At 39.1% G+C, this 19,263-nt stretch overlaps 1 protein-coding gene across 4 annotated transcripts in view; it reads left to right on the top strand.

Moving 5' to 3' along the window:
* CACNA2D3 (calcium voltage-gated channel auxiliary subunit alpha2delta 3) overlaps positions 1-19,263 on the top strand; it is a 394,439-nt gene that overhangs the window by 38,322 nt on the left and 336,854 nt on the right. Inside the window, exon 1 of one of the 4 annotated variants that reach the window (XM_038149690.1) lies at positions 14,930-15,546. The exons of the other annotated variants lie outside the window; for them this stretch is intronic. The gene's annotated coding sequence lies outside the window, so the exon portion shown is untranslated. Of the gene's footprint in view, positions 1-14,929; positions 15,547-19,263 lie in introns of those variants that run through there. 4 annotated transcript variants of the gene reach the window in all.

Here is a 19,263-nt window from a genome sequence, read left to right as displayed (position 1 = left end):
ATGTTTCTCCTCTACCCAATTACCAAAGGAACAGGAGAAGAACAGATTATGATTTGTCCATGCATATTCACATCACTTGACCTGTTCAATTTTTTTTTGTTCCCTGCGATCTTTTCACAAATGCAGGGACTTGAATTTCAGATGTCATTCAAAAGAATAGTTGTAAACCCTGAGCTAATATACAACAGAGAAGAAAATACCTGCAAGGCTCTAGGAAGCATTTCATATCACTCCTGAAAAGCAAATTCAGCCAGCCAGGGTTAAAAGTTGGGGCTGGTAGGTAGTAATTAGTGTTAGTAAAAAACCTGAAAGCACTGTAATGGGTAGAGCACAGGATTTCAGTTTCAGATGGTGTGATGGCCTATTTATCATCCCTAACACTGCTTGTTAGGTATCAAAGCCTGAGATCCTGTGCCAGCTTTTACATGCAATTTCTTAATTTCTATTTTCAGGGCAGATGTAATTGTGGGGCTGGTGTGGGTGCTAGTAGTGAAATAAGTGTCAGCTTAAGAATTTCTGATGCTGACCTTTGAAGGAGGCGTATTAAAATGTTGCTGCAGTATAAAAAATGCAGTTGAATACTATTGCCCCATCTGAATTTCATGCCAGATGTGCCTAATTTACTGGAAAAAAATTAAAAGGGGTTTGGGGCTGTATAATTTCCTTGGTTTGTGGCCTTTCTTTCTCTAACAACAGTTTTGTGCACCCTGACACAGTAAAAATCACTGTCTTTATGATTTTATTGGTATAATTTAATTCATTTCATAAAAGCTATGAGTTCAAATGATTTCTAGAGTTTCACTCTGCAATTAGCTGTAGGAAAAAGCTGAAAAAATCCTGTTATAAGTTAAATATTCTGAGCATAAGCCAGTTTGGAATCCATACTGTACTTCAAGAGAATTAGTTATATTTCACTATTTTTTTATTAGAATTTGTATTTTGCCATAAAAATTAGTTTTGAAAATGTCCCCATTCCTTCTGTTTAAGTTTTAATCCTATGAGGAAAAGTTAAATGTAACTTTCTGTAGAAATTTTTCCCCTTTGAGTGGAATTAAATATGGCCCCTTTGTTTTCTCCTAATCCACTGGCAGCCTGCAGTTTTGTGATAAACAATTAGAGTAATGATTTATCTAGAGGGAAAACTCAAATGTTTAAAAGTTACATTATCTGGAAAATTATTTTAAAACTAAATGGTGAAGCAACGAACCCAGAGGGCATGATGATTCAAAACACCACCAAGGAATACTTACAGTGAGGTTTGTAAACTAAACAGCCATCAATATTTACAGGTTCAGACAAATGGTGATTTATTGTCCATGATTAACTTGTGCTTTAGCAGAAGCCCAGTTGCCAAGACAAGAAGTGACTCCATGTGCCATTTGTTTGAAAGAGGACAAATGAAACTTTTGTGGCTGAGAATAACAGAAATATCTGCAAGAAGTTGGATAGCTTGTCTCTAGCTTGAAAAAACCAACCAGAAAAACCCACGACACGCTAAAAACCAACCCCCCAAATAAAACAAACTTGACTTAACCAATCAACAACCCCAAAAGACCAAAACCCAGGAGCTGTGTGCAGCGAGATACTGAGGATCACACATGAGATGCTGATTTTTCTCAGCTTTCTTAGATTTAACGAGATGTTGCAGGCACCCAGCATGGTGTGTGTTTGGAAACACAGGTGTTAATGACTACCAACGAACTAACAAGTATTTTAAATGGAAAAATTGTCATAGTGTAGTGGAATCCTGTTTGCCCCAAAGGGTTAACATCTTTACACGCCCAGCTCCCCCCCTCTGAGTACATCAATAACGCATTTAAAATTCATTACTGCTAATTTTATCATTGGTAGCCCTTTACTGTGCTCTAATGGCAGTGCTGATAAGAGCCTGTCTGCAGATGATAACAGAATTTTCCTTTTCCCTGTGCCTGTGCTCAGGGCTGGGGTTGTTTTCTCACAGCTCAGGAGTCTCAGATGAACTCAGGAGCTCCTGGAGCTGAGCAGCAGCAGCCCAAATCCAGCTGTTATTCCACGAGCTGACTGCAGGAATTAGCACTTAGCACTCAGTGTTTCCCAAATCCAAGGGAAAAATTGGCTTTAGAAGCATCCTGTTTGTAACAGTGTTAGCACAGAAATGATTTGGAGATGAATGGAGCTGGGTATTTTCAAAAAACACTTTTCCAAGGCTGTTTCACCTGTAGAGCAGCATAAAACCAATTTTATGAAAATTTCAAATTATCTTGCTAGATAATTAATTTTTTTTCCTAATCTGGTGATTTCTACCTGCTTGTAGGAGACTGTCTCAGGCAGATAATAGCCTTACAGAGTCACCAAAATCACAAGCATCCCTTGGGTGCTTGCAGGTTGGTGCCCACTGGCTGCTGTACAGGGCATGGTGGAGGCTGCTGGGAGCACAGGCAGCTCTTTGTCTCCCTGGTGCTCCATTCATCATTTCCTAAGGAAGGAATGAGCTTCCTGCTTCCCTTGCAGTCCATGTGGCAAAACCTTGTCCTCTTCATGTGGGGCCCTTCCTTGGGAAACAAATGCCCTGCTTCTGCCTCTCCTGTGTCAGGTAAAAAAGGTGTTTAAGCAGGAGGTGGGTTGGACACAGTTCTGCTTCAGTGGTGGCTTCTGCTGGCTGTTGCAGGGAAAAATTGCCCTGGATTGTCTATTACTCTGAGTCCCCAATGCCTCAAACTTCTAAGCAAGTGCTACTGGATTGTGGGCACTGTTTAGCATTGGCAAACAACGAGTTTTCCCCTATCTGATGTTCAGGCACAAGTTTGGAACCAGCATCAGGCAGGGTGGTTGGCAGTAGGTCTGAGGGCAGCCTGGCTGTGACTCTGCTAACTCACTGTTTCATGACTTTCATCTTTAGCTGCATCTTTTAGTGTATTTTTGTAGGGTGGCAAAGCCTGCCTTTGGCTATTTTTAAGGGCTGATTTGTGTTTTTGGCTAAGTATAAAGTATATGTCAATGAAATAAACTGCATGTATCATATATTCTGTGATCTCGATTAATTTAATTTAATATGTCAAAGTTCCAGTGTAAACAAATCTCTGGATGCGTTTGGAATGCTTCCTCTCTTCAATGAGAGGAAAATTTGGACTGCTGTGCATTAAATCCTGTTTCATAAACAGTTGTGGAAATGCACAATTTTCTGAACATAAACAGTCTCATTGGCCTCAGCAGAAATGTTTAAAGTGACCAAACTGATTAGGAGCTGACTGAGGGAATTGGAAGGCTGCAGTCACTACAAAGGTCTGTGCTTGGTCCTAAAAAACCTACTGGCAAGCCTTGTCAGCTCTATAAGAGCATCTGTATTCTGGGAATCTGAACACATTACAGTATTAAACAGGTTGTGGATCCACCTAAACTCTAAAAATCTGAGATATCTGAAAAAAAAAATTGTACTATAGAAACAGAGCTCACTCTAGCATGACAAATCAAGTGCCCTGGAGTTTAATACAGATGAGAATATTCGTGGAAAACATGCACAGCCTATCAAGAAGAACAGGCACATGAAATAAGAAGAGACCAGACCTTTCCTACTATGTCTTGAACTGATTTCAACAAAATGAAGCTATTATAAAATTGCCTTTGGGGTTTATTAATTGCATGTTTTCATTTCTATGTAAATACAAAAAAGCAAAGGAAAAAAACAAACAGAAAACCCTCAATCTTTTTAGGAAGATTCATCTCAGGCTTCTCAGCTTGCCTCAGTGTGCTCAGCTGTTCCCAGCTGATCAGTGGCCCCTGTGTGAAATTGGCTGTACCTGCAGTTCCTGCACAGTGCCAGACAGCAGTGGGTCCCTGTGCCAGTGCGGGGGGACCTTTAACATCAGACATCTCTTTGAAGGGTTATAGTGGAACAGGTTGAAACCTGCAGAAAGAAGCTGCTGGGGTTAAAACACTTACCTGCAAGGAGGCTTGTAGGGACAGCAGGATATATAAAAAATATTATGATGTCCATGCAAAATATGTTCTAGTAGAAACACAACTGCCTTTTTTTTTTTCCATTTTAACTTACATTTTGCTGAAATCTTATCAGTGTGATGCAATGGTAGCATTTGAATATCTTCTTAAATTGTGCTTGATATTTTTAGCAACGTGCAATGTTTTCCTTAATCCATTTTAATAGGATTTACAATCCCTTTTTGATCAGAAGCGTCAAGCCTTTCTGAAGCTTCACTAAAGCAATAATTGTGGTAAAACCAAAAGGGTTGTATGAATTTGGCTTGCAGTCTCTTCATGCAATTTATATACATTCTTACCAAGGGAAATAGCCCAACACAGTATTTGTAGTATGGGTCACACCTGTTGTAAGTAAGTGATCTTTTGTAGTGCTTTACAGTGAACATATTTTCTGTATATTTGTCTTATTTCCTTAAAGAGTTTGTTTAAGAAAATTTTCAGATTCATCAGTATATAAAACTAATTTCTAGGGCTAAAACACCAAGACTGGATCCTGTTCAGAGTGTTCTGTTGTATCACACATAATGAAGTGTTAGCCAAATATTTTCTTTAGCCATTACCTTCTTTTTAATCCGCTTAATCTGGTGTGAGCACACAGTCCCCTTCCAACCCAGGTGACTGGACCACATGCAGACTCCTCCCATTAGGGAAATCAGGGGTGATTTGGGCAATTTAGAAATCAGGCACAGAATCAATAGTTCTGATGATCAGATTTGCACAGTACACAAACCTGCAACTGCTATATAGATGTATTAGCAGAAATAGGCTCTCAATATCACGTAGAACTATCCTAACCACCTGGTTATATAACTTGATCTCATCACATTCCTTTTTACACAGTTTGCTTGGTGGAGAAAATAGTTTTTTTTAAGGCAAGGATTAGTAGTTGTTAGTGTTTAAAGAAAGCATTTTGCACCCTTTTACTCTCAAAGAGGATTATGTTTAAGATACCTGACTTGACCTGATTTTCCCACATGGGAGAAGCAAGCCTTCTTTTCCTGAAAAGCTGTCAAGGTGTCTTTGGCCCTTCATCCACAATTTTGGCCCTTCATCCACAATTTTGTCTTTGGCCCTTCATCCAAAAGGACAACTTTGGTCTAAATGGGAAGTCCTGTAAAGCCTTCCATGGAGCCTGCTGGAATTATATTTAGAATCTTGAATAATGTTCTCTTTGTGTACTTATTTCTCTTATCCCCTTCAATAGTTTTGCCCTGTTCTATCTGAGAAAAACACAAAGTGCATCGCAACTGAGCTTTTCTTATTAGCTGATTAAAATCTTAGGTTTTTGTTATTATGTCTGTCAAAGTTGATCACTGATAACATCAGAACAGCAAAAGGAGAGAATTTATTATATCTATCAGCTTCCTCTGAAATGCACTAAGTAGCAGAGACAGAAGCTTTGGAACAGCAGTAGTGCAAAAAAAAGATATGGTAATTACTGTGGTGATGTTTTATAAAACTACTTTCTGCTATTATTTTCTGCATATCCTTGGGCTCAAAAAGCACTGAAATGAATGTCATTAAAGACAGTGTATTCCCAGCTGTGCCAAGTACAGCGTTCAAGAAATTCCTCCTGCACCTTTTGAAAAGTGTTTCAAGTTGTATAAAATCTATTTACAGAAAGGATGAAGCAGAAGACTGAGTGGGGAAAATGCTTTGGGGAAAAAAAGATTGTAAACAGAAATGAATACATATTTTCCAAAGAATTTTGGAATATCTCTCAGGTAAATACAATAGAAAAGGTTTTAGTGTCTACTCTGAAATAGGGCTTTACTCTGTCCCCCTCACCTTATTTATCCATTTTAGGGGAAAAGTTAAATAGGTAATCACTGGGAGAGGTTGTTTTTTTGAATCTGGAATCTGTAAAGTGCATTCTTGTATTGCAGGTCACTGCAATAAATTAGAAATTCCCTGTTCCCTTTGTCAGATTTCCTGTTGAGCTCTAGTCACATGAATGCTGGGTAAGTTAGATTATTTTTTTCAGTTGAAAGTGTTTAAGTTTCATGATGGTTTAATATGTAAGTTCCATGATTGCCAGATATCTGATAAAAATGAATTTTATTGCATTTTTAGGTAAATCCAGTCACAGAATGTTGTGAGGGTGCTTTAAAATATTTTTCTTACTGGCTGTAGAAGAGACTACAGACATTTGGCCTCATTCAACATGTGTTGAGAGTAGCCTGTGTGAAAGAATAACCTAGCATTGTATTTTCTTAATAAAATTCCCTTTTTGCAAAGGAAGGAATTCTAGATAATCACTGCACTCAAGTTTCTAGCTTTCACAGTTATAATATTGTATATCAATTCCTTTTTAATGTGCTATTTATCCACTTTGTAGAATTCTATAGTCAAACGTTTTAATTTGCCCTCCTATTTAAAAATCAGAAATTGAATAATTGCAGAATATAAACCAGTGTTGAATTGGATAAGCTTGGTTTAAAAGGTCTAGCTCTATTTCATGCTGCCCATGATTACTGAAAATTTCTCAGAAAAGGTAAATGAAGAGAAATTCCAAATTGTGAAACAGTAAAATTGCAGTCAATGCAGGGTCCATCCCCACCCCCAGACCCAGAATAAACCTGAATAAATGGGATTGCAGGATTCTATTGGGAAGGCAATTAATCCCTTGAGAGAGAGAGAGAGATATCTATTAATATGCAAATGAAGATCATGACACGGTCAGCATATTTTAAAGGGTTTTGTGTCATTGGCAGGCATTTCCATTGAAACAAAGAAATTTTTAAGAACTTGCAGGAAAAGGAAGTTCTGAAAAAAGGAGTTTATAGAGGATGATGCTCTCAGAAATGCCCCTTTGCTGCTTGTTTCTGACAGAAGGTGCAGCAGCCCAGGGAGCTTCACCACTGGACACGCAGGCACTGGAGCTTCGGTGTTTTCTCCATGTGTTCTTTGTCCCCCACGAGCAGAGACTGCCAAGGCAGGGCACAGACCATGCTCTTTCCAGGGTCAGTGTGTTTCTAGTCAGCTGTAGGAAGGAGGAATCAGGGGAACACGGGGGCAGAGTGACCAAGGTGTTTGCAGGGCAGGCACAAAGAGCAGGCACCTGCCCAGGCTTTGCTTCCTTCCTGGGCTCTTCCTTTCTCCCCATGCTTTCCTCTGCCCTGGGCTTTTGTTCTCCTCCTGGATAATTCCTGCCTCAGAGCCTCTTTAACTATCTTTGCAGAGCGCCTTTCCCCTGTATTGCATGTTCTGCTCCTTATTTTCATTCAGAAATTTGAGGCAAACATCCTCCCTCCCCCAAATGTGTCAGCCACAACAGGGGCATCAATTTACAGCGTGTTTGACCCCCAGCTCTCCAGAACAGCAGTGCTACTAAGTCAGAGTTCCAAAATCACTGAAATGTTCTCAATCTGGATGGTTAAGAAGGGGCTCTGATGTATTCTGACAGCTTAATCATCCCTTTATCAATTTCACTAAAGGGAAGTGGTCCCTCAGCATTATCTTTGGCTGTGCTGGAGACCTGCAGCTCTTTGCTGGAACCATCTGGTGCCTCCAGTCACCTCCTGGCAAGTGAGGGAAGCAGAGCTGCTTTTAGCCCCTGGCTTTCCTACAAGGAGCCCTCTCCTGTGTCCAGGATCTGACTCCCAGCTCTCAGGAGGATCACTTGTGCTGGGAGGGGACCCACCCTGCTGGCACAGCAGGGACCATTGGCCCTTGATGCTGGAGTGCAGAGCTGGGGACAGAGCGCTGGTTGGAGCCCCTGGAATTTGGAGGCAAATTTGAAACATGCAGAGGGAGTGCTGAACTGCAAACCTCTGAGGAAGCACTGAAAATCATTTTAAAATGCTGGATCTGGTTCTGCAGACCAGGAGCCAGGGCAGAACCTTTGATAGATAAGCAGAGAGACTCTAAAGCTGGAAGAAAACTGAGTTGCTAGTGGTCTCTTCAAAGGCTTTGACCTACTTAAAATCTTTGTGGAAATAAACACAGAGTTTATTAGTTTATTATATCCCACATAGTGGGATATTATATTTTGTTTCATTTTGTATATTTTGTTTCATTTTATTTTATATTTATGGCTCCGAGCCACTTTCTGAAAAGCAAGGGAAAAACTTACTGTGTGCAGCTGAAAGGTATGAAAGTCATTATTTTTGTGCAGAAAATCCTAGAGCTTCCTGTAAAGCAGAAAGTAATAGCATATGAAGGATTTTAAGTTGAGAGATTAAAGGAAATAGCCATTCTGTGCTGTGATACACAAATAGTTTTGGTCATAATAAAACACTTTTTGCTGCAGTAGCACTCCAAGAAACTCCAGACATTTTAAATTCTTCTGAGAAAATGTCATGAGACAGTGAAATCTTGAGATTGTGCAAAGTAGCATTGCAAAATAGTTTGTCAAACTGATTTTATTATTGTAAAATAACTAAATCTTTTTTTGTGGTAGCCTGCAGCCTACATTGGGACTAGGGTCTCAAGAGAAAAGACACCAGTACTTCAAATATATCTTTAGTTTGTGAATAGCAGCAAAACTGACTTTTTATAATGAAAATAAGGGAGGTACGGAGAAATTATTGAGTGTCCAAAAGTGCTTGATCCCATCAAAGTCTGTGAATCTGTGTAAAATGCAAAACTTTGTGTAAATTGGGCTAATTATTTACTAGGGGCTTACAAAAATCTTTGGTGTGACATAAGGAACTTAATGTGCTTATTTCATAGGTAGGACATAACATTTATTTTCAAATCCTCTTAAGCTGGAGCGTGTCTTTGAAAAGGTTTCCATAAAGATCAGTTTTTAATGGGAGGAAATCCTTTGCTGTGAGGGTGGGGACCCCTGGCCCAGGCTGCCCAGAGAAGCTGGGAATGCCCCATTCCTGAGGTGCTCCAGGCCAGGCTGGACACTGGGGCTTGGAATAGCCTGGGATACTGGAAGCTGTCCCTGCCCATGGCAGTGGGGCTGGAACAGATTATCCTAAAGGTCCTCTCCAACCCAAACCACTGTAAGGTTTTTAAAATGGTGTATGACTAATGCAAAAGATTTGATTTTACTTCCCCTTAATGCTTGCCTTTTGATTTTTTTCTTTTCTGTTTAAGTCATATTTTGATATGAAATGACAATTTTGTGACAGAACACAGTTCAATAATGTTCAGCCATATCTAGCTGAGGAATATTGCTTATTTAATATGCTATTTGATGAACATTTGCCACTCTTCCTATGTTTTATAAAAGGAGGTATTTTAGTTTATCAAACAATGAAAATGTAAGAAGGAAGAAAAAGTAATTTGAATTATAATGAAGTGGTATAAAATTCACAGTACATTAGTTTTCATCTGTGGGATCTTATAATGAGTATTATTCTGCCAGGCTAAAAATTAATGTTGTGAGGAACTCCCCTCAAGTGCTTTGTGATGTTTCATATCTTTTCACTGTGTTAACCATCATAGGGTTTGACCCTGAGCTCCCAAATGTATCTCATTAACACAGAGATTTCTGCTTTAGTTTAGATAATAAAATTGCTGTAGTTGATTTTCTCTGTCAGTTTGTCAGTGGGATGGAAATCTCTAAACCTCTACTTTGCACAAAAAGTACCTTGAGAGCAGCAATACTTGCCAAAGAGCCTTTGTTGACATTTCCTGTGGTGTTGTACAAGTATAACAGTTTCAGGTTGCATTTTCTGCAGTCCGATCAGCACAAATCTCCTTGACAGAACCCAGAAAACAAATCACTGTCAGGTTGCATGTTGAGTGTTGGATCAGAAGAGCACAGAGACATTTTTTGGCCACTTCTACATTCTTGGATTACTTGTGCATGTTTTTTGAAATGGAAAATACAATCCCTTTACCTTCACATAGGTTGTAGAAGGCTCTTTTTGTGAAAGTCACAACTGGTTTTGGGAGATGATCTCAGTCAGTAGAATCAAAACACTAAGCGTTTCTTTTTCAAGCGAAGATGCAAAGGCAAGTCTTTTTAGGGGTGTATTTTCTTAAGAGGTTTATAGGAATGCATAGGATGCAGCTTTTGCTTTTATTCACACTGTTTCAGCTGTTGGAATCAGTGTCTGGTGTTCTGAGGTTCAGTCAATGATTCAGATCTACATCTGGAGTTATAAAATGTTGCTGTATCTATAGAAATGTTTCCTTGCTGAACATTAGAACTGAATAGAAATAAAATAGCAATTAAATATAATAATTTTGCATTAAAAGCATCATCACAATTGCAAAATTGCACATTTGAAGCCTCAATTTGTGACATTGAGAGACCATCCTGTGCACTGGAAGTCACTGATCTAATGAAGAAAGTTAAGTTTACATCATAAAGTGTTTGTACACGCAAGCTGAAATACTTTTGCTTTTGAAACTGTAAATCGAGTTTCTTTTCCCTTACAAAGGCTGGAGTTTGTCAGACAAATTGTTTTCCTTAGCACAACTTGTTTGTTTGTTACTCCCCTGAGGGTTTTTGTTTGCTTGTTTTTAAAGGCAAATCCTCAAAGAGCTTCTTGTGTTTCCCGTTGCAAACCTCTGGGGATGGGTGGACCTGGGCAGCTGCTGTGGTTGTGGGCACTGCATCCTTGGGGCTGGGCTGGTGGCCCGTGGCTTGGGAGGGAGCTGAGCCTGGAAAACAGAAGGATGGGATTTTAGCTGGGCATTAAAACTGCTGTGCTGCTTCTGCTGGGTGACTCTGGTCTCTGCCTGCCCTCCTTCAGCTGCCAGGTCCCTCCCAAATGTTCCATCCCCTGTGGCAGGGCTGGTGCTGCTGCTGAGCTCAGCGGCCGCTGCCTGAGAGCTCTGCAGATTTCACCTGCCAGTGTCACCTTTGGTAAGGTGACAAAGTAAAATGCCTCTGATAATCCAAGAGAGCGAAAGGAGAAGCTCTTCCCATATTGCTGACACAAAGCACACTGTAGACTGTTTTCTTGTCCTTTGAGAATATCAAGAGCTCTGTCAGCAAACAAAAGCAGTTTTAACAGAAAAGATCAAGCTAAACATAGGGGTTGCTGTCTTTTACCCAGGGTTGCTGTCTTTTACCCCTATACAGACTTGGATTTTGTTTCCTATTTTTACCCAGGAGATTATTAATTCAGTAATGGTATAGTGTCCTGGAAATGTGAAGTATTTAATTTTTGCATTTTCAGAATTTTTTTTAAAGTCAAAATTCAAACTCTGGGCTTTCTCTGGACTCCACTTCTGTTTCCCAATTACAATCTGTTTTTACTTTTGAAAATAAAAGGACTGGAAGGGCATAACTCCTCTTGACACAAGCTAAAGTAATTTATTTATCCACTGGGCTAAGAAGTCTAGTGTTTTTATAATTTCTGTAATATAAACAACAATACTGGCAAGAAATCTGAGAGACAATGAAAGCCTTTCACACTGTGTGCTTTTTATTGAGTAATTTTTACTTAGTTTTAGAAGATCTCAGAGATCAATTGTGTATAGTTACATGTGGGCAATGAAAAGACAATTGCAGCCCCAGAAGTCTGCAGTGTAAATACAGCAGGAGAGAGAACAGCTGGACACTGCAGCAGCACAGGTGCTCTGGAATGAGTGAAATAATTGTGATTGCTGTAATAAGGGGTGCTCACAGCAGACCAGCTGTCTCACCAACATGAAGCAAAGTTTCAACTGGATCAGGTATTCATGAGTTTAGCTGCTCTGGTTTGCTGTCCTGAGGCTTGCAAGTGAGTTTCTTACTTGTCCGAGGGGTAAATTATTAGTGGCTGAAATAACAAGAGAATGTATCTTGGCAATGTGATTGAGAAAAGTCTGAACTTAAGAGGATGACAACAAATAAACTGTTTGTCTTAAAAGGGTGATGTTCTTTGAACTAGTTGAGTTAATCTGCATTTATGTGTGCTTCATAGTAACAAATGTGGTAAAAACTGGAATTGGAGAGATTTATAGTAAAAGTAAGGGAAGGGCTTATTTAACATAATGCTCTGGGTATGGAAGGATTAAAAAATACTTTGCAGACAGAGCTGTGTTGCCATTCAGGGTTCAATTTGCAGTGCAGTGCTCACAGGTTCCTTGCTAGGCCATGTCCTATATAATTGATGCTGGAATAAATGGTATTTGTCTATGTCAGAGGAAGGCTGAATTTAGTACTGATTTAGTCTAATTCTCTCTCTCACCTGTCTGATCTGCAAACACCCACATGTAATCAGAGTTAAATGCATTGCAGAGCCATATCTTTTGAGTCATGGTGAGCAATTATTAGTTTTCTCTTTCACAATTTCTGAGGCAATTTTTGTGTAGCAGATGAACAAGGCTTGCACACCCAGAGTATAGCACCATGTACATGCTGACTGTTCCTGGTAGTGTTTACCTTCAAGCATGTCATTTATTTACTGTCTGTTTAGTAGTTTAATGACTTTAATGAGTAAAATGCCTTAAATAGTATGATTGCATGTCTAATGAGGCGTCTGGATGAAGAAGTCTTGCAGTCTTCTGAAAGCACAGACACTTCTGTCTCTCGTGTCTGCAAACAGTGTTGCATTTACAGTCTTACAGAAGTATTACTTTGTTTCCTTTCAAATAACTCTGATTCAACATAAAAGAAAATATTTTGTGGCAAGGGCATATTAGAAGACAAATGGAATGTGGGGAAACGTGGGGCAGGTTTTTTGTTTGTTTTGTTGGTGTTTTTTTTTTTTTTTTTAACAGCAGTTTTAGGACAAGGTATTTCAGCCCTAAAGTCTTGAATTTTTTCAGATAATTCTCATGCCTTAAAAATGAACATTGACAATTGTCTTAAATTTTTTTATAATCTGCTGATTATTTTTTCATTCTAATACCATACAGGGAAAAGTGTAAGACATTACCATGAGTGCTCACAATATACATCCTGAATTACGATTTTTGCTTCTCTCAAAGTAAAAGTTGTAAAGACTTCATGTGGCTGTAGGGACACAAAGCAGAGCAGTTAACGGCTACAAGCTATTTCTACTGGAGACTGTTATTTTCCTCTTGGGAGCAAGCAGGACTGCAGATCCCAGTGAAATCTGAGTTCCAGGGAACTGCAGCTTCCTGATGCACCTCTCTTTTAATCAAAAGGAGGAAAAAAGGAACATTGTGGCAAAGGACAAGGTCTTGATGGGCAGAGATTCCTCATGATGTGGCTGAGTTTGGAGAGTAACCGGTTTTATTCCAAATACTTTGGAGAAGTTTTATAAAAAAGCCATTTTTGTTAATATGGAATATCAGGCTATGAATGGTTGAGTATATGTTACTGCTATCCTGAATTCTAAAATTTTTGTGCTGATTGTGGTAAGAAAATTAATAAAGATAAGTCTTTTACTGTAAACTTTCAGATGTTTTCAACTTTACCTTCACTGGGTTTGCTACTCTGTATTTTTTAATGATTTTCAAAATGCTGTGACATTTGAGAACAATTGGAGGAAAAAAGTATGTATGCTGCCCTTTATTCCAAAACACTAATTCTGCACTTTTGCTTGTGTTTATATTTGCATTAAAGAAATGTTAATGCTTGCATTGAAAGCTGGACCATTCTGAAACTGCAAATGCACTGTAAGCAGGAGAGAAAGATTATATAACTTAGGCAGAAAAGGTAGAAATGGCTTTGAAATTGCAGGTACACTGAGGAGGTGAAGCTTCCAAACTGAAATTGTCTTGACATTTAGCGGTGGAACAATGGGCTTGCATCATGATTTGTTTTTATGTAAGCAGACTTTAAAGTTATTTCTCTGAATCTTTCTGCTTAAAATTGATTTTGTGACCCCCTTGTATATAAACTGCCTTAATAATGGAAGAGTAACTAATAGAACGAGCAGGTCTGACCAAACTTTATACAAAACTTCAGCAATTCTAATGAAATTGTATGAATTGAGGCTATCATCTTTATTAGATACTTGGCTGATGGAGAAACAAACATCCCAGCAGGCAGTATAAGAAGAGAAAAATATATGTTTTATAATAATTCTTGTATTAAAAACCTAAAAGTAATTTTTTTCTCTCTTTATTGGTTTGGAAAAAAGGTGTTTCCTCTGTAGATTAGTGTGATAGCCTTAAAAAGGTGGAGGTTTCTGTGAGGATTAAATGAAACAGGAAACTAGAAGATGTTGCTCAAAATATTTCAGGGCAGAATAAAATATTGTAGAACTTGATAATTTTTCTGCATAAAAACTTTTGATAGGCTTCAGTCTCTTGTAACTCTGATCAATATCTGGCAGCTGTATTTACTGCACACATTTCTACTTATTTTTCACAAGGGTAGGGTGTAAAATCTGTATATTTCCTCCATTCAGCAAGATTTGCCAACAAGGCTTGCCCCATGTATGTGAAGCAAGAATCCTTAAAAAACATACCAAGCCACAACTTTCTTTGCACTTGTTAGTATAAATATACTTTAAAAAAAACATGAGTGCATTAAAATCTATGTTAAGTCTGCCAAAGTGCATTAATCAGACTGGCAGGAACTGATGCTAGAGAACTTAATGCTGGTTGCAATATTTGGTTAATCAGGTGTGCTGCCTCAGCTCTGGCAAATGGTTAAGAGTGATTTTTTCCCAATGCAGTTATCAGTAGGTTTCTGTGCATGCACTGTGTGTTACTGACACACAGAGTAGCTGCTCTGCCTTTGATCTCTGTGTTTCTGATGGAGAGAAAGCTGCTTGCAATGGTAAATGCTTATGTAAAAACCCACACTTGTTTAAATACAGTACATTATGCTGACTTTATTGGTGACTCTACTATAAAATGCTGGTGGTATTGCATTTTAGCATTTGTGTGTATTAAAATATTAGTTTTTTAATATTCAGTTTTTTTATATCTTACCTGGTCATCCGTTTAAACTCTCTCTTGCCTCCTTGTCCCTTTCTGGTGTACCTGGACATATGAAACAAGACCAGGGAAGATATTTTTACTCTGATATAGCAGCGTCCCATCTGCCGTGCCAAGTGTTTAACCTTTTACCACAACTTAGTTCTCACATAAGTGGCATTTTATGCCCATTTTACAAGAGATTAATTTTGCTCTGCTTGTTGTCAGAGAGCTGTTGTGTCTCACAGTGCTTGCAGTCGTAGTGCCAGCAAATTTCTCAGTTTTGAAAGTTGCTTATGCTATGGCTGAGCAGAGATGTGTCACACATCCTGTCTTGCTGAAACAACATGATGTGTTTATTACAACACAGAGTTGTGTTGTGTGTCTCCAGCCCCAAGGAAGCCGTTTTTACCAACTCCATTCATGCAGTGCTGTGGATTTTCCTGTGTGTGTAATAGGCTGCTGTTTAGTCAGCATGAAATCCAAATCAGCAGTCAGTGTAAGTGTGAGTGCCTCCACAGGAACTGTGTCATTAAACAAAGGTTAAATCAACAAAATGTTGTGGGAGGAGAAAATTGCAATTATTAAACATTTTCTGTTTTGTCAGAGTGACAGTATGAAACTGAATCTCTAACGTGAAATGCATAGAAACAAGACAATCAGTTGGAATAATATTCCATCCAAAATATCTAAGAATTCTTAACTATTTTCCTGGCTATTTGTTACAATTCTGCATATCTGTGCATAGGTGGCAGTTTCTCAGGGCATATCCTTTGATGGGCTACAGGAGACTTGAAGGAGCTCAGCAGCTGGATTGCTCCCTGTTGGTAAAATCTTCAGGTAGGAAAATGTAAATAGGTGCCTTATAACCTGCTTGCAAGCCTTAGTCTAAACTGAGCTGCAGTCCAGCAGGATGTTTTAGCATCAGCAAATTGTCTCTGAGCATTACCTCCCTACAAAGATTTCTGACCCTTTGAAGGGAGCCCTAACTGGGAGCATCATGGCAGGAAGAGTTACTTGAAATCTATAGAAACAAACTGAATTATTTTACCACTTTTTAGTGAAGGTGGCTTATGATCATAGCAAAATGTTCAGGTAATTGCAATTTATTGAAAGTATCTCTCCTTGTTTAATAACATTTTCTGTCTTAATCAGTAATGAATGCCACTGTCAACATTTTAATGATGTTTGTTATTATGTAATTTTAAATGATAGTGATAGAAACAATGCAGAGGAGTGAGGTGTGCTTTCTTTTTTTTTCCTATGGCTCATCAAGCAACTATCTTGCTGGCATTTTAAAATTCTTTTTTAAAAAGCATGACTTGTTGAAATAGAATGGACAAGCTCAGTGTTAATGGTGGCACACAGGCACCTTGGGCATTATTAGCTATTCCACTCTGTCAGCTATTTTCATAGGGCAAGGGTTTTATGACATTTCATTCACCAGCTGTGCATAGCTTTCGCTCTAGGAAGGTTTCTAAAACAGATAATATTATGATGAATTAAAATTATAAATTAGGAAGACATAAGGATATATACCCTGAGTGCAGAATATGCATTTGGTTCAGAGGAGATCTGCCTCTGTGGGAGTTTTCCTGTAGGTTCTAAGTGACATATAATTTATAGTTATCTCATAAATACTCCTTACTATAGTATTTTGAAAACATACTGTCACAAAAACTTCCTTGCATTTTCAGAATACACAATTCAGTTTAGGCTGATTTTATTCCTGTATCTGGAGCCTGGGCTTGTAGCTGGTCCTGCTATACTCTGAACCCTCAGCACAGGATAAATATGTTTGTATGGAGAGCAGGAAGGAAAACACCTGTTCTCTAAAGATGTGCAATCTGCTTTGTCTGGTTTTGCTTTCTGGGTTTCTGGGAGTAGTTTTTTACCTCAGTTTTGTAAATTTTAGGCATACTGTTTGGAGAAGCTTTTCCCAAGATTTCATTTTTTGGAGGAAGCAAAATGTGCAGTAACAGTACAAGCTGCTGCCACCATCCTTGTGATGGGGGTTAAAACATGTTGGTGCACGTTAAGAAGTCAGTATTGATCAGAAGTGGTTTGGTAGTATGTGGTGGTTGTAGTTCTTTCATGATTAAACTTCACAAAACTGTGCCAGTCATAGTGTCAGGTGCCTCCTGCACCAAAAGTTCTCAAGCTTTAAGATGCTGCATTTGACAGACTTCAGCAGCTGTTAATCCAGGAAATTATTAAAGCATCTTGGATGAGCATAGATAAATTTTCTGATAATATCATTAGTGTGGAAATGTAATCCCCTTGAGGAAAAAACCATGGCAGCATTAGTGACATGGAATTATGTAGTGCACAGCTTAGGGGGTATAAATAGACAATATAGAGAAAAATGTTTTGCTATCTGAAGACTTAAAATATTTTATATTCTCATTCTGTTGGTATTCATGGAGAGCTCTGGATTATGAGGCCTGATCCTAAACATAGGAGGATAAAAAGGAAGTTTTTTCTTGTCTTCAGCAGGGTGTGAAACAGGTGGTATATAAGCTTCTGGAGCTTCCTCATTACTACCAATAACAGACTAAATATGAGCTGTTATTTAATATAATAATTGTTCCTTTTTTCTTACAATGCAAAATTTCCTTTCTTTTGCCCTAAGCATCTTGGCTTCAAAATGTTCCATATTATTAAGTCTGGTTTTAAGACCTTCACGGATTTGTAAGATATACTCGTAGCAATTAAAACGAAATTGAAGCAATTTCACCCTGCAGTCAGAATTCAACCACACTGTTTTCATGTTTCAGCTTACCTTTTCATCTGAGATACTCAAATATTTACGCTAATTTTATCAGGAAAAAAATTTAAAAAATTCTTCCAGATGACTGTTTACCATTGAGGATTCTGTAATACTGAACTCAGTCTCTGTGTTTAGCCAGAGCAAAAGTGGAATGTTTAAGGTTGACTGCTGTATCAGATTCTGGGAAATCTATTATCAGGCAGAACATTTCACACTTCAGTAAACTCCAAATTAATTACATTGATGGTACATGAATACCAAAAGAAAGTGAGCGTAATTAATGCTACTTCAGCAAACATCAGAGGAAATATTAGAGATTTCCAATTGATGATAATGCTAATGTGTTACATAAAAGTATTTTATTAGAACTGGTATAATGCTGTCTCTTGCAGTGCCTGTGTAATGTGCCAGTTTATTAATTTAAGCATGTTTTTATTGGCAATTTAAGATTATATCAGCATGCAAATGTATTTTAATATAGTCTTAATTACATGCAGTTCCCTTGCAGGACAGTTTAGGTGTGAGGACAGACAAATCTGAATTGAAATAGGAACATGTATGAAGATATTGGAAGATAGCAAACCTGCTACCTTAGATTTGTGGAGGGCAGACTTTGGTATCTTTAGGAGACTGGTTGATGCTGTCCCTTGGAAAGGCATTCCTGAAGGGCAAGGAAGTCCAGGAAGGCTGGGCATTCTTCAAGAAGGAACTCTTAAAGGCACAGGAGCTGGATGACCCCCTGTGCCAAAAGTTGAGTGGGTGGGGAAGACTGTCCTGGCTGAACAGAGCTTTGGCTGGAATGCAGGGGAAAAAAAAATCAAGAGAGGATTTATGACCCTTGGCAAATGGGATAGTGAACTCAGGAGAACTGAACTCAGGAAACTGTCATGAGGTTATGCAGGGAGAAAATTGGTGGGTTGAATCCTAATCTGGCTACTGTCATAAAAGAGAATTAAAGAATGATTCTATAAAGGTGTTGACTACAAATAGGAGGCCTAAGGAGAATCTCCATCCTTTACTGGCCTTGGGGAAAACATAGTGAACAAGTGCAAGGGAAAGGCTGAAGTACCAAATGCCAGTTCTTTGCCCGTCTTTAATAGTAAGATCAATTGTTCTCCAGGTACACAGGCCCCTGAGCTGGAAAAGAGGGTTGGGGAACAGAGTGAAGCCCCATAATCCAAGGGGAAATGGCCGGCAACCTCCCACAGCCCTGAAACACACAGATTATGGGACCCACCCAAGGGTATGGAGGGAGGTGGTGGCAGCACTCATTGGGCCACTTTCCATTATTTGTCAGTGACTGAAGAGGTCCCAGTTGACTGCAAGTTGCCAAATGTGATGCCCATCAGATGCGGTAGGAATGGGTAAGAAGATTGGTATGAAAGAGCATCCCAGGAAGGTCAGGCTTGTCAGTGTCACGTTGGAGCCAGGGAATGCCATGGAGCAGATCATCTCAAGTGTCCTCATACAGGACAACCAGGGATCAGGTCCCGTCAGCATGGCCAGTGTATAGGCAGGTCCTGCTTGACCAACCCGATCTCCTTCTGTGACAAAGGGACCCCTCAGTGGATGAGGGAAAGATGGTGGTTGTTGTCTCTCTGGACTTCAGGAAGGCCTTTGACAACATTTCTGCAGAATTCTCCTGGGCAAACTGGCTGCTCTTGGCTAGGGTGGGTGTATTCTTTGCCGGATGAAAAACTGGCTGGGTGGCTGGGCCTGGAGGGCGGTGGGGAATAGAGTCACCTCTGGTGGGGCTGGTCACCAGTGCTGGTCCCTGGCATCTGTAG

Source organism: Motacilla alba, chromosome 12 (assembly GCF_015832195.1).
Source record: "Motacilla alba alba isolate MOTALB_02 chromosome 12, Motacilla_alba_V1.0_pri, whole genome shotgun sequence".
NCBI classification, from domain to species: Eukaryota; Metazoa; Chordata; class Aves; order Passeriformes; family Motacillidae; genus Motacilla; species Motacilla alba.
This window is presented reverse-complemented; position numbering and strand designations above follow the sequence as displayed.